Source organism: Ambystoma mexicanum, chromosome 2p (genome assembly GCF_040938575.1).
Source record: "Ambystoma mexicanum isolate Mex_15411 chromosome 2p, UKY_AmexF1_1, whole genome shotgun sequence".
NCBI lineage: Eukaryota > Metazoa > Chordata > Amphibia > Caudata > Ambystomatidae > Ambystoma > Ambystoma mexicanum.
Window position 1 is genome coordinate 506,659,161 of NC_090923.1, and position 18,262 is coordinate 506,677,422.

Consider the following 18,262-nt stretch of genomic DNA (forward strand, 5'->3'; position numbering starts at 1 on the left):
CTGGTTCTCTTTCTTCACCTGCTCCGTGGTCTCTTTCGGTTTCCGTTCGTGATCTCTCCGGGGTCTTCGCTCCTCCTCGAGTCTTCTGGTATAGTGCCACTCTTTCGAGATTCCACGCTCGCCCGTCTTCCGTGCGAACATGATTTGCTCCTTTGTGAATCACTTTAATGGGTCGGCTAAACCGAGACCCTGTGACTTGATCTTTCTTCGGTAACTGGATTTTAACCAGGTCTCCTTTTCCTATGTCAGACGTTTGTTTGGTTCTTCTTCTCCGATCACTCCATGACTTCATGCGTGTCTTATTGCTTTCGATTCTCCAGACTACTTCTGCCATGTCCACCGCTTCATCTTCTCGTATTTTCGACAACCATGGTGTAATCAGCGTGGATGCCGCACTCCTCCCTCTCAACATTTTGAACGGGGATATTTGGGTGATCCCATTTGGTGTGAGTCTGTGGGCCGCTATGGCCTCCTTGGTGGTTTTGAGCGGGTCCATGCCCGAAGCCGTTGCCAATTGGATGGCGCCTTTTATGAACCTGTTGGCCGTCTCTACAAGCCCATTTGCTTGGGGGTGATATAGGGCCGCTTTCTTTTGTTTTATGTGATTCCTTTTTAGGAATTCCTCCATGTCTTTTGAGACTAGTTGCACCCCGTTGTCTGTGACTACTTCCTTGGGGAGGCCTTCCCTCTGAAAAATTTCTGTAAGTACTTCTATAACGGTTGCTGTGGTTATGTTCGGGACGAACGCGGCCTCCACCCACTTGGATAGGTAATCGACCAGTACTATGCCGTACCGGTGTTCAGGTGCCATTGCTTCCAAAGGCCCTATGAAGTCAATGCCAACCTTTGACCACACAGCTTCTGGAATTTCCGTGGGTATTAGGGGTGCTTGGCGGACCTTAAGTCACTTGTCGCTGTTGAGACATTCATGGCAACGTTCTATCATGGATCGAATTTCCTGGTCCATGGATGGCCACCAGTAGGCCTCTCTCACTCTGTGACGGGTCATGGTGTTTCCCAAGTGGCCCGCGTGGGCTCTACATAGGATGATTCTTCTCATTCCTGTGGGAGGAATAATCTGGTCTGACTTCATAATTATCCCCTCCGTTTCAGATAGTTCTTCCGACACCTTCCAGTAGGGTCTCATGCCCTCGGGTAACGCCTTTTCACTTGGCCAACCTTCCTTGGTCCATTTGCGAATCATGGCCATGGTGGGGTCTTTCCCGTCTTCCTCTTCCCAGTGTCTCTCACTGAGTTCCAGGTAATCTGGCGCTCTCAAGTCCATGATGGATGCAACTATGCATTCTCCATGAAGGAACGTGGTGGCTTTATCCTTACCCTCCGGCAGTCTCGACATGCAGGCAGCTTGTGAGTTTTTCCAGCCTGAGATATGCTGGATCTCAAACGTGTACTCTTGCAGCTTGGCTGCAATGCGGGCCAATCTGGGCGTGGATACTTTTGTGCCTCCCGGGCTGAGTATATGGATAAGGGGCTTATGATCAGTCACCAACTTGAATTTGGTGCCCCATACATACGTCCTGAAATGTTCCACTGCCCATGCACAGGCCAACATCTCTTTTTCAATGGTGGAGTAGTTCTGTTCCGCCTCCGATAATGCCTTCGATGCAAAGGCCACAACGTGTTCAGTGTCACCTTTCTTTTGTGTTAGCACTGCTTCTAGCCCATAAGCACTGGCGTCGGTGGTGACAACTGTTACCCACGCCAGATTAAACGGTTAAAGGCATGGTGCCTCTATGATATGCTGTTTTATATTCACCATCGCCGTCTTTTGGGGTTCTTGCCATACAAATTCCGAGCCCTTTTTGAGTAAATCTCGAAGGGGTGCCGTGGTCTCGGAAAACTTCGGTATGAACTTCGCATAGTACTCAGCCAGCCCCAGAAATGACCTTACTTCCTCTTTGCTGTTTGGTTCCGGTGCTTTAATGATTGCTTTCATGAGATTCTGTTTGGGACTGATACCTTTTTCTGAAATCTTATATCCTAAGTATTCAACTTCTTTCACTCTGAACAGGCATTTCTCATACCGTAACCGCACCCCTGCTTCTTGTAGCTTGTTTAGGACAATTCTTAACGTGGCGTCATGCGTTTGTTCATCCTCCGCATACACGAGGCTGTCATCCTGGAAGTACACCACGTTTTTGACTTTCTTTAGCAAAACATCCATCATGCGTTGGAAAGCCGACACTGCTGATGACAACCCGAATGGCATTTTGGTGAATTGGTATGTGCCAAATGGAGTGATGAATGCCGTGAGGGGTTTCGACTCTTCATGTAGCTGTATTTGGTGGTATGCATTCCTCATGTCCAGTTTTGAAAATATTCTGGCTTCTTTCATTAACAGAATGAGTTCATTTATGCTTGGGAGAGGGTAGTTATCTGTGATGACTTCCAAGTTTAAGCTGCGTAGATCTATGCATACCCTGAGTTCCTGTGATTGGGGTTTCTTTATAAGCACGACAGGGCTCAGCCATTCAGATGCTTCGATTTCTTCTATGACACCCTCCATTTTCATCTTTTCCAACTGACTTCTAAGGATGTCCCTTGCCGTGGCTGGTACTGGCCTCACTCGGTGCTTTACAGGGACCGCATTCCTTTTGAGCACTATTTTGTGCAGAAAACCCTTGATGTGCCCCGGCTCCTCCGAGAAAAGTGTTGGGTAGTCGCTTTTGACAACAGGTCCGCTCGGACTGACAGGACTTGATCTTCGGTGCTGGGATCCAGTCTGATTTTCAGCTTGTCTTGGTCGTCCCACCCTAGCACTGCAGGGCCTTCGTGACTGAAATAGACCCTGGTTGTGGTTTCCCTTCCTTTGAATTCTACTTTGGCTTTGATGTATCCTATCAGTTCAACTGACGCCCCTCCAAACACCGTGAGTTTGTGCTTCGTTATTAGCACTTGCACCTTTTCCTTTCCCACCATGTCCTTATACGTGCGAAGGGGAATGATCGTTAGATCCGACCCTGAATCTGCCATGACCCTTGTTTCCATGCCATCAATCTTGATCATGCAGTGAGGTTTCTCTCTCCTTGCTCTTGTGCTGTTAACCATGATGACAGTGGGTCTTCCTTCATCTTCTGAGGATGATTCTTTCTCCGTATTGAGATCTGCATTAAGGCTGGAGACTTTCTTGTTCCTCCACCGACACACAATAGAGAAATGGCCAATGCGTTTACAAATGGAGCACTCCTTGTCTCTGGCTGGGCACTCCCTGTCAAACGCCAGGTGTTTGGTGCTGGTGCACCTGTGACACTTTAGGGGTTCTTTCCTGTTCCATCGCCCTTCTCTCGTGTCGGTTGCCGGCCTTTCTTTTTTTGCATGGAAACCCACTGCTTGTATTTCTGCAGAACTCTGGGCCCCAGTAAGCTCCTTGCGTCTTCCCGCCGTTTCCTCGACTGCTCTGGCGATCTCAATCGCTTTCTCCAACTGCAGTTCCTTTTCGACAATAAACTTATCTTGGACTTTCCGACTGTTAGTGTGGACGACCAACATATCACATATGAGACTCTCCGCATTGTTGCCAAAATTACACAGCGCTGCTAATTCCCTCAGCTTGGTGACGTAATCGTCAACTGGTTCAGACATTTCTTGCCTTCGCGTGTAAAACCGTATCCGGTGGAGCACTGTGTTCTCTTTACTGGCAAACCTTTTTATGATTCTCCTGACCGCTTCCTTGAAAACATTGTCATTGTCGCCAGCCACCGGTATCGGGGTGAGACTCTCGAATATTCTCTGTCCTTCCACTCCCAGGGCATTTAGTAGCATGGCCCTGCGCCTTGCCGCTGAGAACCCTGCCCCACCTAGGGCCTCCACATATGTCGTGAATAGGGGCTGCCATTGTGGCCATGGGATGGCAGGCCTACCTGGAGTTTGGAGAAATGGTGGCGGTGGCGTTGCTCCTTGCATGCTCCTCTGTGGGTTCTGGTGGTGATCCCACCTTCGTCGCCAATTTATGTAGTAAATTACTTGTAATAAGGACAGGAGCCTCTGGTCTTGTAACGTCGTATTTATTCTCTCACAAGTTTCATGCAGGATCCACACAACATGTGTGGCTTAATAATAATAGCCAACGGGCTGAAGGTGGCTGGGACGATATGGCCTTAATGTCTGTGTCCCAGATTAATAAGGAGCGGGCCCCGTAACAGGAGGGCTCATCAGGGCGCCTCTTGTCGCGTCCTCCGCTCGTCCCGTAGTGCGCGCATAGCGCGCAGGGGCGGAGCTAAGGTCCGCGGCGCACTCTCGCGATATCTCTACACCTTGCTTGTCAAAAAATCCTAAGTAAATCCAGTAACAATGTGTGCCTGCCAATTAGTGTTAGGGGGTTGTTTTTACTGAGAAGTAGGTAAAAATCCAAAATAAATGCTCCAACCCAAAACAAATGAATCCTTGCTTGGAAAAAATCCCCCAAAAATCCCAAATAAATGCATAAAAAATCTGATGCTTGAAAACAAGGCTGAAGCAATCCCAAAACAATCCAAAAAGTGATTTCTTTTTTGCTACGAGACTGGTTGTATTTTCGGCTGTGCTTTTTTCGGATGTATGTGCGCCGAAAAGTGGCTTTCTGTGACCAGTATATTCAGTCGCCCAGTTACCCAAGGGCTCGGAGCGCATTACTAAATAAATAAACAAACAAACACTGTCCCGAATTTCACAACGTAACAAGTAACTCAGTTCACAACTTTGCAATCCAGTCCTCTATAAGGTTTAGCAAGTGCTGAATGAAGGGGTCGTGGTAGTTCAACAAAATACGCATCCACTTTTTAAAATTATAAACGGGCCTGTGAAAAACGTCAAGGGACTGTTGTTTTAGTGACACAGCAAAAAAAAAAAAGCTGGCAGCACTCTGTTCTTAAAACGCCGCAGTTTAATAATGGAATTCTAGAGAGAAAAGCTGCAATTCAACCAATAGAACTATACTTTCCTTCCGCCAATAAGCTAAGGCGTTCCTTCAACCAATGGGAACTTGTTCCCTTTGTTATTATTGTATAGCAAATCGGTTGAAGTTTTGGCATAGCTTTGCAGCACAACAAGCCCAAGAAGAAAACCTTGCGAGTGTGCCCACGTTTTTCCTCCGACCAATGACGAATCTTTCCATTCAGCCAATCGGGGGAAGCGTGGGCGCGCCCTGCTCCACTGGCTCGTTCCTCCCTGCAGCCAGCGAGGAATGGGAGGTGTGTGCTCGCAGAGCTGCGTGGAAGGTGCTGCCGACTTCGGTTTGTGCTCCTTCGCCGGCAGCGCCGCTTAGATTCCCCCCATTCTTCATAGCTCCGGCAGTTTGACAGACAGGAAGTAAAGCGTGGTGGGGCTTCTTCGAGGACTGCTCCAGCACAGGCAGGGGAAGCTGGTGAGTGCGTGGTCCGGAGGAAGCTTTGCTGAATGGAAGAGAAACACGTCCCAGGGCTGGTGGCACGGCGCCGGGCACCGCTTTTGTTAATCTGCATCTAGATTCTTTGTTTCACTTTTTGAAAGATCCCGGGAGCAGGTGGGGGAGGGTGGGTAAAAGGAAGTGCTGCATGGAGCGCAGTTCCGCGAGAGCTTTGACAGCCGCCGGCAGCCACCTGCAACGGCAGGATACCACCTGCTTCTAGTAGCTCCAGCTTACCGCAGCCAGGGGCACCTGCTGCTGCATAACCGGACCCCTACTTGCAAATATCTCCAGGGGTCCTGGTTGCTGCAGTCCAAGGTGACCTGCTGTTTACGACCACCGTCATTCCTGGTGTATTCCTAGCTCATTTCATCTTGCAGCGACTGCCCTCTCTTGCTGCATCCCCCACCCCTTTTCCTGCTACAGGCTCCTGCTTAAAGCGACCCTTTTCCTGCTAGAGCCCCTTGCTTCTCCTCTAGTGCAGTTGATATAAGGCTGTCAATTGTTCCTATTTTGAAAGGAGTCTCCTTACCAATGACCTCACCTGTGCACTTATATGCAATAAGTCCTGACAAGTGAGCTATACGTCCAAGTCCTTTTTTTTATTATTTTTTTTTATAGCACGTAGGTGAATCGTGTCAGCAAGTGCCCTGCTTGAGTATGTTACAGGGTGTGTGTTACTTTGAAACAAATGTCATCATTCCCTGGGGATCAGTGTACCTACACAAGCCTTTTACTTTCAGGATTACAACGTGGTGATTCTCGACACTTGTTATTCGGATGGTTCTGAAATCATTTTGGCGATCAGTGCTCCTAGCCTGGAACTTCTGCTGGGGAGACTCCTGGTCCAGCCAGGTGGGCCTAAATGAACAGTTCTACTACAGGCATGATTAAATGGGACCCGCCCGCACCTGTTTCTATTCAACATTCTGGGATATGTGGTAGTCCTGACATTTTAGTATAAAAAACAAGTACATGCACCAAAAGCAAATATAAACGTTACTGGATGGGGCAATCGCACACGATTTGACAGCTTTGTTAGGATTTTGTTTTTCACTTTTTAACCATGATTTCACAATTTCCGTCTTGTAAGGAGTTTTTGTCTCAAAATCCTGGAATGTTTGAAGGTGTTGCACATGGTATAGGGACAATTGGCAACTACTAAGCAAATCTCGATATGTGAAAATGTGTGGGTTTGTGGCAAAGCCTATGTTCCCTATACAATTCCACGCCGATTCACCAATTTGCAACAAATTCTGCGCAGTCACCTGTTAGGACCCTCCAGACATTACTGGCCACATGACATTGGCCACCCCACCCCACCACTTTCCCTGGATTTCAGAAAAAGTCAACATTTGTTTGTGGCTATACAAAGCTTTGTTCCTTATTCAATTCCACACTGTTTCACCAATCTGCACCACATTTGGCAGAGTTACCTGTACCTATGAGGGAATGAAAGCCCGGGCAATGCTGGGTATATCAGCTAGTATACATATATTTGGACAAGCAGGTGACCTTTTCCTTCTTGCTGGCAACTGATTTTCCCAATCCGGCAAGGTGCCTAAATCTGAGCACCTTTTGATTGTTTTGTTTGGTACTTAAAAGTATTCCAAAGTACACTGAGAATGTACACGATTAATTATGTCTGTTGTGATTTAAGGGCTGCCTTCTCAAGGTCACTGGATGCTGATCACTACCTATGTGCTTTGCCTCATCATGGGAGCGTTTATGCAAGAGTGGACCTCTGCTCTTTTTAGGCCTTGTCTGAGAATGGGTTGTGTCTCTGCTGCAGGTGTTTTATGGTCCTGTGGAAGAGATTAACCCATAAGAGTCAAAGGGGGGGGGTGGGTTGACCCTTGCTATGTTGTCTGCTCCTCTATTTGGGAAAGCATAGTCGTTCCTTTATTTTAGTGGTTTGGTAGTGTGTTCCTTGACACATTCTGGTAGCTTCTATGTGCCACGGTCAGGGGACGGGGAGAAAGGCGCATGGAGTGGATTTAGGGAGTTTGTGATATGCTTCTTGGGGTTTGCTGCTTTGTGAATGGAGTAGCATTTTCAGCTTCTTGTTCTTTTACAAAATCCTTCTAGCCGTAGTGACCTTGCCTTATGGCGACGGTCTTCTGCTATCGGTGCCGCACTGCCGACCGATGGGGGGCATCTTGCCAACAGAAGGCTTAGCATGCGACTTCGACCCATCTTTCCACTCGCAATGACACCAGTGTGGTGCGCCTGAAAACATTTTCAGTTTTGAAACTGACAATCCAGGATTGTAATGTCTGGGGGTTCAGAATAGTTATTTTGTTGTGGCGTGTCGCACTCTGCCACCACTATCATGCACATAAGCATGGCTGCTTTGAAGAATTGACTCATTCTGTACCTATTTATTCAGTTCCTGGCCTGGCACCGAATTTCTGGAATGCTCTTTCTCCCGATACCTGCGCTACCTCTTCTCGGCACGTTTTTCGATTTTGTCTTAAAACTAATCTTCTACTTCTATTTTCTTCTTTAGCTGTGAACCTAAGACAAAAATTGGAAAGGTTTGAAACATCTTAAAAGTGATTAGCAGAACGTGGAGCTAGTTTGTGGCAGGGCAGGTGGATAAGGCAGGCACCGATCCATAGAGAGAAGGTGGAGATAGTGTGATGGGCAGTTAGATAAGCCAGAAACGGATCCATAGAATGTGGGAAGAAGGTTGAGATAATGTGGCGGGCAGTTAGATAAAGCAGAAACTAATCCAAAGTAAGCGGTAAGAACGTGGAGATAGTGTGGTGCCAGGTAGTTGTAGAGCAGCTAGATAAGGCAGGAACTGATTCTTAGTAAGAAGGAGTATGTAGGCCACGGCAGTGGAGGTAAGAGTCGGGTTGTGTATACAAGCATAGGCATCCCTCCCCTTTTGGCTGTTTTGCCCCCTTAATTAGTGGCCTGCCACTCCCCCCCTCTGGCACATAACTCTTTGCAGGGGCCTTAAAAGTGCTCCTTTGCCCGGCCGTCGTTCGCACGTTTGTAGGTTGTGTTTGCTCAGCTTGTGTTCTTTTTTCTGGAACGATAGGGACACCACAGGAATCAATGAGCCACAAATATCACTGTGGTGGGGGCCATCGCTGTTAGAAGCAGGCTACCTGCATTCTGGGCACACTATTGTTTTCCAAATGTGCAGCTTACGCTTGTGTAGGAAAAACACAAGACATTTCCAAACTGAAAAATGCTTCTTAAACTTATAGTCACTAGCTTTCTTTTAAATGGGTTTATTTTTTGGGCGGACTGCTGCACAAATACCGGTTTTTTTTTTTTAATAGTTTTTTTTTTTGTGCCCCTTTCTTTTTGTTTTTTCATAGGATATATTTCTAAAGATGTTAAATGCTTTTCAAACTGCTTTCTCACAAATAAATGACTCTATTGCACTGACAGCAGGTATTAGGAAATTAAACTGTGGGTTCATGGTTGCTAACCTTTGATTTTCACTATGTGGGCAGGAATTCCCCCGCCCTCGCCCTGAATATAAGCAGGCTACCTGTCCAACCCATCCCCTGGCTGAACACATTTTATAGCACTTATTTTTGAATGGCACAACGTCCTAGGATTTAGAGACAGCTTTAATATAGAAAATTTTAGCAGCAGTCATTCAAGCTGCTGAGCTACCCTCGTAGCCTTCTGCTGTAGAACATCTCTATGGATGCCTTAATGTGTTCAAAATCACTGCATTACAAACAGTGCAGTAGTGTACAAGACTTCAAAGTCAACTGTATGTCCTCTTCAGCCACAGTGACCCTGTTCATATATTCATTGACAGTGTACCAGCGGTGGCTTCGCCATAATGGACGAGGGGGTGCTGACCCACAGCACCCTCGCCCATTATGGAGGAGCCATCCCAGTGCAAACGCGGAGTGGTCCCTCAGCTGCTTTTTGCAGAAGAGAGAGAGCTCCTCGGCTTGCTTGAACTGTCAATGGAAAGCACGATTTCCATTTGACAGTTCTGTTTCTCAGCATCGGATATCCATTGAGCCATGCAAAGGCGGTGGCTTTTTGCTTCCCCAACCTTGCATGGCCCACTGGGGATGCTGGCTTAAGAACTGCATGATTGTATGTGCGAGGGAGGTTCTCCTGCACCTCCTTGCATATACAAACGGAACAGGGCACTTCAACATCACTGCTCTGGATCTTGCATGCATGTGTGTGAACCAAGAAGCTCTCTTTGCTTCCTGGTTCCTTCCTGTTCGTGCTATATTTGTGCTCAAGAGCGTGAATAAAACATCAGGACTGGGGAAGAAGGTATGTTAATTTAAATGTGTATGTTTGTGTTGTGTGGCGTGAGTGTATGATGATTGGTGTGCGTGTTAATGAGCGAATACATGCTTTGTGTGAATGTGTGTGCTTGTAGTAGGCCGTAGAGCTGATTTTGGTGGGGGGCCGGTGCTTTGTTACACAACCCCACCCCTCCTCATCAGCCAAAATCAACTCCTTGTGCGAGACACCAGGGGTGGGGGGGGGAGGTTGGCAGGGGGCAGGCATGGTATTTTTCTTACTGGTCATCTGATAGATGCATGCCTAATGACACTGCGTGAGGCGCTGGAGGGCCCAGAGGGCAGACATAGGTTTGCTTTATCATAAAAGTACAGTAAAAAAAAGCTAAGTGTTATGTAGCTAGACTGGCATGCCAATGCAGCCAGTCTAGCCATTCATTACTGTAGCATGATATTTTCTATTGGGCATCTTTGATAATATAAGCATAGGTGCGATTACATGGCTAAGCTGGCATTTTGATGCAGCAAATTTGGACATTTAATACTGTGGCATGGCATTTTGGATGGTAAAGCCTACTGGAGTATGTTCCTAATGTGGTCATACTGTCATTTTATTATTTTTTTTTTTTTGCTGTAGCTTAGACCTGTTTTGTTAGTGTCATTACTGGCATTATGCACAAAGCACACATGAATATGTGCTTGTATGGGAATACTGGCATATTTTGGTGTAACTAGCATGGAAATGTATGGGAGCAACCAGTGTGCACATGTTTTTATACTGGAACATAGTGTGGGCAAAGGCATCATGAAAATTGTGACATGCTCCTCTGCACTGTTGGTGACTGTTATTCATTGGATCGTTTCAAGAGTTACCTTACAAAACCAATTGGAAACGGTTTGGCATTTTACCCAATGTTTAAAAAAAAAAAGTGCTGTAAAATGCACCATTTTAAGCCATTATAGTTTTGCAAATTCTTCTGTTGGGAGGGGGAGCCCCAACAACTCCTTGATTGGTTCGGGACGCTCCATCACACTGGCATATTTGGGGGAAATATTTACGCCCCTCCAATAAAAAATACCCCAAAAATCACCAGCCACCACTGGGATATACAGCCAGAAACTGTAAACAATTCTATGGGGGCAAAGTGAGATTTCCTGCAACCATTGGTAAAGCACCAAGGGAGCCGTTGCTTACTATTCCCCTGTACTATTCGTCTTTATGTGATTTCTTTTTTTTTTAATCTGTTAAACAGACATCCTTTGAAACTGAGGTATGAGTGATATATCTTCTGTTACACTGAATCTTGTTGACTGGCTGTTATTTAAAGCTGTACTGGAAGTGCTGTCTCTTCTGATAATGTGTAGCTAGAGGTGTGGTATTTATCTGAAGATGTCTCGGGAGTGATGCCTGCTTGACTGAAAAGAATGCTGTCTCTTGCTGAGTGCAAGGTTATTTTTGCAGCTGTTGAACATGAGTTAACTTTTTAGAATGTATATTAACTGGATGCAAAGCTTGTATTTCATTAAACCTACTCTGAACATGCTTAATGCCCCCCCCCTTTTTTAACCAGCTTTGGAAAAAAGAGGTATACTTAAACCAGTTTTGCCTGTTCACCCTTATTTGATGTGCCACCACCCCACTACACATAGTTGTATTTGTGCCCCGCCCCTCACCCCCACTTCCCGCCCTAATACGGATTTCTAGTGATACCACTGTTATACAAGCATAAGCTAGGAGCAATCGGGAGAGTTAGGACGAGGGTAAGGGTGCAGGGAAGTTGGGCTTCAATTAACTAGAGGAGTCTGATGTTTTCTGACTTTGGAATTAATAGTATTTAGCATCCAGAGTATTTTGTGGGTTTGGTGGACAATCAGGGAAAGAGCGGCAAGTCTGTATTAAAAATATGTATCCTACGTTTTGAAGTATTGGAAATGTCTCGGATTATTGGAACCGTCCAAACGGTTAATCGGATGCCCTCTCTCCATCTAGATGAACTGTGAGGAAGGCGGGTGACGCCACATAGACACGGCTCCAACATGGGGTGATTTAGAATGGGTTGGAGTGCGTTGCGTCACGGCTTGTTTTGTCCTGCTTGAGCTATCCGCATTATGACAGAGCGAACATTTCAAAACCCTGTCCCCGGGAGACAAGTTTCATGTAGGTTGGAGGCGCCGTCGTCAGCGAAGTCACTTCTTCATGTATGTTGTGCTTCTGTGCGGCAGGCTGGGCCCTTTCAGCCAACAGACGGATCGTCCCACCTTCCCCTCCCCCTCTCTAGGGAGAAGCTGCCATGTGAGTCATAGGCAAGCGCTGGGCATGGGGCTGGCTGCCTGGGAGAGCCCTGGCAGGCTGTGCCTTGCCTGCCGCTGCAGTGCTGAGTATGCCGGCTCCCCCTCCCTCGCTCACAGGCATCTCTGGAATGGCAGCTGGGGGACGAAGTGCAGCAGCAGCCCGGAGTGCTTGTACTCGCACATTGCTTCACTCTGTTTACAATCCGCCAATGGAGCCTTTCACTGTGCACGAGGTATGCGTGTACCGTGCGTGCGTGCGACTCAAGTTTCGCGCAGAGATATGTTACTCCATGCTATGGCACGTTCAGCTCCTACCCCTACTGTACGCGCACGCACGCACGCAGCTCGGTAACATGGACCACGTGCAGGTCACCCTGAGCACAAGAGCGTGAACGCGAAGGAAAGTGCATTCGCTGTAATTCCATTTGAATGATTTACGGACTAAAATAGGCTTCGTTACTATATTTGCAAATGATGATGGACTCTCTGCCAACCCCAGCAGTATGGTTCTTGTTTGCATTAGTCTGGGCCTTTTGCTGTCAACTTGAATTTCCTGCAACAGTGTCCTTTTAATCTCCTCTAATGACCCAGTTGGCTTTCTTTGTTACGGACACTACGTTTGCTTGATTGTGAAAATTCCTTTTGATAAATCTGACTTTCAATCCAAAATGCATTGCATTATTCAGAACGACAAGCGCACAATGTGTGCAGTGGTGTTTAGAGTGTTTTCCTCTGGTGTGTATATCCAGGGCTTTAAGTGGGGTAAGAAATCGAGGGTGGTGGGGGGGCTCATTTGGGGGCGTGGCTTTTGGGATGTGCGTTGCCTAAGAAAAAGTACGCAAACAAATCTATAAATGCATGTAACAAATATATAAATGCATGTAAGCATTTATAGATTTGTATGCGTACCTTACTATGTTTTTGTGCACTATGCAAGTCATGTTTTATAAACATAGAAATATGTAACATATTTATTTGTTTATAAAGGATGTATTGAAAAGTATTCAAACCTTAAGGTACGCACACAAATATATAAATGCTATATATTTCTGTACATACCTTACGGTTTGCATACTTTTTCAAGCCATCTTTTTAAAACATTTCTATGTTTTATAAAAGATGGCTCAAAGTACACAATTAAAAACATCTTGAGGACGGACAAAACCAGAGGCGTCTTTGTCCGTTGGAAAAGCTTTATAAAAGATGGTTATAATTGTGTACTTTTCAAGCCATCTTTTATAAACCTCGAAATATGTCATGAGTCCCCAGGCTGGCTGAGGGTCAAAGACGCCTCAGTGACCTGGGGAATGGTTGGTGAAGCGAAGCGACAGTAACCTTCTCTGGTGACCCAGCAGGCTACAGTGACTGACATGAGTGCCAGCCAGCCGCAGCGACGCTGTGCCTGTCTAGCACTTCTGTCAGCTTGTCTGACTTAATGGCGGGTGCATCGCCAGTCACGGCTGCGGCCACGGCGGGATGATGTGTCCTGCCAATGTTGTGGTGCGACCAGGGGGCCGCGGGCTCAACCCCACTTTTAGGAGACTGCTGGGGTGTGGCCCCGGCCCACTTAAAGCACTGTGTATATCAGTGGATAAAGCACAATCGTTAAAATAGCTCAAGCTAATATCTGTAAAAAGGTAAACTAATGCTATTGTACTAACATTCGGTCCAAATGTACTAGTTCCTTAATCAAAACAAAGTCCAACACACTGCCCACCTGACCCTAATTCACATTACACCCCTGCTTCACAGCATTCACTTAAAATATTGGGTATCTCGCATCCATGCTATAGTTAAAGTGGATCTGGTGAGGTACACTACTTCTCCACAAAATACACTATATTGACATTCACGATTGCAGAGTTTACACTTGTTATGCTTCGACTAACTCTGTATATGTTTACCCATAGCATTGCCTATGTTTTTACTATTTTATATGGCCTTTTGTACTGATTTCCCTGTATTTAATTTGTAGTTTTTCTATGCTCATTCCGCATGTATGGTATGTTCTGCTATAAAACACTACTGCTTTGCCCGTCACCAACATAGTGGTTTTACAGCACAGAAGAATGTCTAAAAAGTGGTGTATTGTGTGCCCACCAGTGATGAACCAGATCCTGGTCTGTGGAGGAAAGGGAGGAGCATAGGTGGTGAGAAAAGAAGAGGCAGAAGTGGGATATCGATGCACAGACAAATTGAAAGACTCCATAGAGTTGAGTGAGTCGATATGGTTTTGGTAGTAGGAGCACCTGTGTAATAGTTAGTGTTGCGGGTGGCGTGGCTTGGAGCGCCATCGATGTGGCTGCTCTTTTGAAGCCATCGGTGGGAAGCCTGCTGCTATGGTGAAAATGTGCAGCTTCGGCAGCGCATTTGGATCGCTATTGCCAGTGAAGGCAACCGGAACCACTCAGTCACCGCTGGCCCGAAGATGGGCGTCCTACGCTCAATCATTGTGCCCGAATTTGGACAGAATTCGCTGGCCCCTGATGGCACCCGAAAATCCAAGATGGCAGGCATGTACTGCATCTAAATGCAGAGGCGTATCTAAATGAGGACCCTGACGGCGAACAGACATCGGCGCCCCGGAGCTTGCCTGAGCAGCTCGGTCCTCGCAACAGTGGACTTGGCGCTGCCGCGGAACCATCGAAGCAGCGCCTGACGGGAGCAACAGGTTGAGCAGCGTGTACCCTGCCGCCGCGGGACACCGAGGGCAGACTTCGGCCCCTGACGTAACAAGCAGCAAGAGCCCACGGCTCCCCTAATGGTTAAGGTGATGCCCAGGGTAAACCCCAGCGTGACACGGAAACCCCGTGAGGGGCCTCATCTCCAGGCGAAGGCACCGCACTGCAAGCCGCAGGCGCAGCGGCACACCGGCAGTGCCCACTGTGAGTGGGAGGCGGGGCTGGGCCGCATCAAATCTGGGCCCCAGCGGTGAACATCGAGGACCTCGTGCTGGGGGAAGAGGAGCCAGCCTCATAGGCTGGAACAGCGTGGGAATCCCGGGGAGCGGAGCACTTTCCACATCCTCCCTGCCCCTCCTGCAGCCCCTGGAGAAAAACGCCAGCCATGACCTGCCGGGGCACTGCTACACAGCTGCTGGATTGGAGGCAGCTAACCCGGTCTCCCCATCACAGAGTAAGCCGTTCCTTGTCCGCCCTGGGGAACCGGAGCAACCCTCAGGCGCAGTTGAGGCAGAAGTGAAGCTCACTGGGCCACACTCTGATTCTTCAGGCAGCAAGGAATCCTGATCGGCAGGCGGCTCACCTCAGGCCCATCCTCCAAGCCACCACGGGGGGCCTACATCATAAAGGCAACTCCCAAGGCTCCCAGGCCTCTAGCTCCACCTGAGGTGTTTTGGGTCCGCGTCTTCTTCCACAGGGAGGTTTCGTGGAGCTGGTGCGCTCTTATGGTGGCTCTGATACCCCTCTTCCCCACCCCCCCCACTCATTTCCTGGGGCGCCCCGGTCCACATCTTCACCCCCCTTCTCTACCCAACCCCGAGGAGCGGAGAATGACATTATAACCCCACTCCTCATCGGAGGACCTACAGTCTCCCTCCTCTCCTTAATTGGTATTGGGAGGCCACAGTCTACGCAAACACCTATTTCAAGAGGGCCTGAGCCAAGACACTGGACTTTCCGCTTTAACGAATTACAGAATTGCAATGCTCCAGCCTCAATCAATACTCTTCCAAACCCTACGCCAACGGGAAACCTCAGCATCATTCTCCTCTCCTTCGAACTGTCACTATGGCTAAACAATCAAGTCGGTAAGAACTCAGACATTGCACTTTGCACTATGTTCACGTCAATGGATAAGGGGAAGAAACCTGACTCCTCCAAGCTCACCCAGCAGAAACCCCAAGAAGAAGTAGAAGCCCTTGCCACTAAAGGGGACATACTGGCCTTCATGGCCGATATCAAGTCTGAATTTAGATCCTGCATGACGGAACTCACCACTAAGCTAGAACACACCGATCAAAGGGTGACCGAGGTGGAACAAAGACTGTGGGAGATCGACGAACGCTTTCAGGACCACACATCCACATTGGGGGAAATCCAACGCTCAATCGGATCCTTACAGGACAAATGCGAAATCCTTGAATTTAAAAAGGAGGATCTGGAAAATAGGGCCCGACGTAACAATCTCCGGATCCCAGGGATCCCATCCTCTGTCCCGGACAAAAACCTAGCCGAATATGTAGGGGATTTCTTCCAATCCCTGCTCCCACAATTGGACAAAATCCAACTTTTGCTGGCCAACCCACTAGCTGCGGCCACGTCGAGGAGTGGAATCGGACCTCTCCCAGATGTCATAACCACAGTGCACTTTTTCACTACAAAGGAGGCCATTTCAGCAATCAGCCACTTGCAAGATGAACTCTCCTTTTAGGGCTCACTTCTTCAGCTCTATCAAGACCTCTCGCTCCTCACTCTCCAAAGGAGGCAAGCTCTCCGGCCTCTAACCCTCTTCCTCCAGGAGCATCAGGACCATTATAGATGGCTATTTCCAACTGCTCTACAATTCTCATACATTGGCACCCTTCAGAGAATTGGCCATCTCGAAGACGCCGACAAAATCATGCATCCATCCTCACCCAAAGAGGCCGCTTTGTCGAACCCAGAGATCACCAATGACTCTGGAGCTCCTCCCTCCCCAAAGCCCAGGCGTTCCTCCTGGTCGAAGGTGCTGCGGAAAAATAGAAGGAGATAATCGGGAGTAGGACCACATTCAGCGGAACTCTGCTCCACACCTTCACCAATTACCCAGCTCTGTCCCGAAGAAGATTACTGACTTTGACCCAGCCTAAAAATAACCACGACCATGGCAGCGGGCCCCACCCACGGCTCCTGCCCATTTACAAGGTACATTCCACCTATGAGTCCTTGGAATCCAACTTCGCCCATACCAATTCGATTGGCCCGGTTGGCCAGGGGATTGGCTGAACTCACAATATTGGCCACCCCACCAGTTAAAGTTACAGCCTCCCGTTGGGGGCTTGTGTTTAAAATCTCAAGAACAGGATGACACGCGCTCAGCTTGCACTCGAAATGGTGGTTGACCCTCTTTCTGCCAACCTCTCCTCCCCAGATGCCGCTACAGGGAGGAACCTAGCCCAGGAGCACCAAAATATAACATTTCTCTCCCTCAACGTCAATGGACTGAACTCCCCTGTTAAACGGAAGTCAATCCTACAGAAACTTCAGGACGAATATGCAGCAGTGGCCCTGCTTCAAGAGACTCACCTGTTACCGGCAGACTTCCGACCATATCCTCTCCAGTTCTTCGCCTCGGGAGGCACTAAGAAGGGAGGTATTGCGATTCTTTTCAAGAGGGGTCTAAACCCCCAGGTCCTGGAATCAAAAACCTGCCCGGAAGGGCGATTTGTAGCAATCAAATGTCTATTGCTGAGAGACCTGTAGAAGGCCAAGTCATAATTGGGGGAGATTTCAATGGAGCACCAGACCCCACAAAAGACAAATCTTACCCTCCCCCCCACCCCTGGAGATTTTACTCAGGCGCTCAGCCTCCTACGCCTATTTAGATCCCTGGAGGTAGTGGGCTCATGGAGGGTACTCCACCCCTCTGAAAGAGACTATTCTTTCTACTCCTACGTTCACCTGACCTTTTCGAGGATTGATCTCCTCCTGACATCCCCCCAGACGCTCGCCTATGCCAATGAAGTATCTATCGGCCCAAGGACCCTATCTGACCACGCCCCAGTAATCATGGAGATCCGGGCACACGAACCTAAGCCCAACTCTCTACGTAGATGGACCCTCTATGATCCAATCCTCAATGACATGTCGCTAAGAGACAGGACCGCAACAACAATCAAAAACTTTTTCAGAGAAAACCCAGTCACGGACACCTCCCCGCCAAACAACTGGGACACCCTGAAGGCAGTGATCAGGGGAGATCTGATCGCACAGGGGGTGGCCTTCCATCGTAATAGGCGACAAACCCGGCTGGCCCTTGAAGAGGAACTTAAAGCAGCGGAGAACACCTATAAGGAAAAAGGCTGGTCCCCCAGGACACAGTGACCCATCCGCACTGCTAGAAAGAAACTAGAGGCCCACTACGCCGAACACACCGCACAACTCATGGCCAAGGCCAGACAATTCTACTATGTAAAGAACAATAAGGCAAACAAGCTGCTGGTGGCTAAACTGGCCAAAGCAAAACGGGCCAACACCATTATCAGACTGCGTGATTCGCATGGAGTGATACGGTATGTGGAACCGAAAAAACAGTTAGCGCTGGACCACCTAACCCAAGTAATTACAGCACCACCACTGGACAACTCTAAGCAGAAGAAATTCCTGCAGGAAGCAGCCCTGGCCCG

At 48.1% G+C, this 18,262-nt stretch overlaps 1 protein-coding gene across 1 annotated transcript in view; it reads left to right on the plus strand.

Moving 5' to 3' along the window:
• Positions 1 to 5,092: 5,092 nt before the first annotated feature.
• VGLL4 (vestigial like family member 4) overlaps positions 5,093 to 18,262 on the plus strand; it is an 819,879-nt gene continuing 806,709 nt past the window's right edge. The window contains exon 1 of the mRNA XM_069643919.1: positions 5,093 to 5,362. The gene's annotated coding sequence lies outside the window, so the exon portion shown is untranslated. The remainder of the gene's footprint in view (positions 5,363 to 18,262) is intronic.